Source organism: Puntigrus tetrazona, chromosome 10 (genome assembly GCF_018831695.1).
Source record: "Puntigrus tetrazona isolate hp1 chromosome 10, ASM1883169v1, whole genome shotgun sequence".
NCBI lineage: Eukaryota > Metazoa > Chordata > Actinopteri > Cypriniformes > Cyprinidae > Puntigrus > Puntigrus tetrazona.
In genome coordinates, this window is record NC_056708.1 from 8,165,835 (window position 1) to 8,168,339 (window position 2,505).

At 38.5% G+C, this 2,505-nt stretch overlaps 2 protein-coding genes across 4 annotated transcripts in view; one reads left to right on the forward strand and one right to left on the reverse strand.

Moving 5' to 3' along the window:
- Positions 1-2,505, reverse strand: part of cadm2a (cell adhesion molecule 2a) — a 1,030,129-nt gene that overhangs the window by 163,474 nt on the left and 864,150 nt on the right. The window lies entirely within an intron of this gene.
- Positions 1-2,505, forward strand: part of LOC122352913 (protein unc-13 homolog B-like) — a 26,008-nt gene that overhangs the window by 6,192 nt on the left and 17,311 nt on the right. The gene's annotated exons all lie outside the window — the stretch shown is intronic.

Consider the following 2,505-nt stretch of genomic DNA (forward strand, 5'->3'; position numbering starts at 1 on the left):
ATATACACATCTACCTATTTGATCCCCAGGCCTGGAGGTGCTCTTTACAGCATAGACAGCATGCCTGACCTACGCAAGAGGAAAGCCATCCCTCTCGTCCGAGACCTGGTGAGTCACGCAACCTAGCTTCAGTACGTCAAACTTTCAACTAAAACATTGCTGGATCCAACATCACCTTTCCAACTCTTCAAAAGCACCGTCCATACACATCAGTGTGGTTATTTTGGGCAGCAGTCTGTCGAGGGTCTGTAGTTCACAGAAGTCTCTGTGGCACATCTGTCTGAATCACAGCTACAGGGTTAGACGTTATTAGAGCATTACTCAGATCCATTCAGCCTGTAGACTGATGAATCTCTAGCCTCACGACTGTCTCAATGTCTCCTTTACAGTCCCATTAATTTTGTCTTGTGTATTTTTTCCTGAGCCGACTTCATTGCCTGCTAACCTTGTTTTGTGCCTGCTAACCTACTTTGGGAGCTTGTTGAACTTTTCCACTGATGCTTAAAAAAAGGTTAGATGGCAAATAAAATCAAACGTCATTGGTTCTCGCTTGGATAGATGCAATATAGATGTTAAAACCAACATAGAATCCAAATTGATCCAACTAACACAAGCTTCTGGTCTTATCGTGCCTAAATCATCAGCTCAAAGCAAGCAAGTTACAATGTAATAACCACATTTAGCTATTAATTCAGTCTGGTTACAGCCAACAAATTGCATTCATTTGGTGATAAGTTGTGTTGCATTAGTGCATATTTATTAACTACGTAGCTGCAGAATCCATTTTTGAGTTGACGTGTTAACATTGCTTTCTGTAAAACTTCTCAGGAGATTGACAGGAGAGTTAGTTGTGTATTAAACAAAGTAACAAGAGCCAAAAAAAAAANGAACGCTCCTGGCAGCCTTCACTGGAGATCTGTCAGAGCAGGCAACGGCACCAGGCTTGCTTTGACGCTGCCGACTGAAAGATGAGGGAGAAATTACCATACTGCACTAAACAGCTCCACAGTTTGTCGGTTTTAATCCAGCTTACCGTCACCGATACCGACTCTAAGAGTCAGAAGCCAAAGTGCTGACTTGAGCAGAATTAAAATGCATGTCAAAAACAATTCAACTAGAGACAAAGTACCTCCTGCCTCTCTTTCTTTTTTTCTCTCTGCTCTCTCTGTATTTCAGTCTTCTACATGCACAATCACTTTTCATGACCTCTGTGAATAAATACTTTCTCCATGCGATTTAGTCAGTAGATTTATGAAAAGTCTAACCTGGATTTGTATAATTCAAAAACTTGTGCTATTATCTTTGACAAACTTCTAAAATGTTTTTGTTGTATTTCTTTTTCTAATGCCTCACCTTCTGCAGGCAATGGTAAGTATTCACAATTTTATTTTTCCAGCACTCCTGGGTAAAATGTTCAATTCCAACCACAAACATTCACTGCATAAATGAGAAGGATTTTCTTCATGAAAACTATTTGTTCACAAATTCACATTTTTTATTATATATATTTGGTTAATTTTGTTTTATTTGATTACATTTATTTAGTTTATGTTTTTTTTTTCTCTGAATATATTTTTTAAAAGTTGGACGAATATATACAGCTAAGAAACATTCAGTTCTTATGTATTCAGTTACTTATTAGAAAGCAATCAAACGTATTCAGTCAACAAATGCATATATTTTCTCCTAATTTTATTTTGAGGCCTACATTTGTTGTCTCTTGTAGTCTCTCGTCCAGAACTCTCGAAAAGCAGGCATCACTTCAGCTATGGCCTCCAGCACACTTAACAATGAAGAATTGGTATGTCGACAAGCCCTGTTTTCTTCCTGGAAATTCATATTTTGCCATTAGGAACCGTTTTCCATTGACCTGTTGATTTATTATGACCATGCAGAAGAGTCACGTCTATAAGAAGACCCTGCAGGCTTTGATCTACCCCATTTCCTGTACTACACCACACAACTTTGAGGTGTGGACCGCCACCACCCCCACCTACTGCTACGAGTGTGAGGGGCTTCTGTGGGGCATCGCTCGACAGGGCATGCGCTGCACAGAGTGTGGGGTCAAGTGTCACGAGAAGTGTCAAGATTTGCTTAATGCCGATTGTCTACAGAGTAAGATGCTCTTATTAAGTTTCTTTGTTCACTCTTAAATGTTGTCTTTAATACAAAAAATACACCACTGTTCAAAATATTGGTAAAAGTTTCAGAAATCAAAAAGTCTACTAAGCGTTTTTTTTTGTTGCTGGATGCAATAATGAATGTAACAGTGGTCATTCACCATTTTGCGTTTATGCTTGCACAAATTTTTTATGATTCGGGCTAAGTGAGTATAAGATGAACCTTTGCAAATTGCCTTTCCCGTGGCTAAAGTGAACAGAATGGTTCTTCATTCCACAGAAGAGATAGGAGGGGTCAACAGAGCTCATTAGCATTTAAAGGAACATGGACTACAACTTGCACTATAGAATATATCTATATCATATATCTATATCTTTATATATA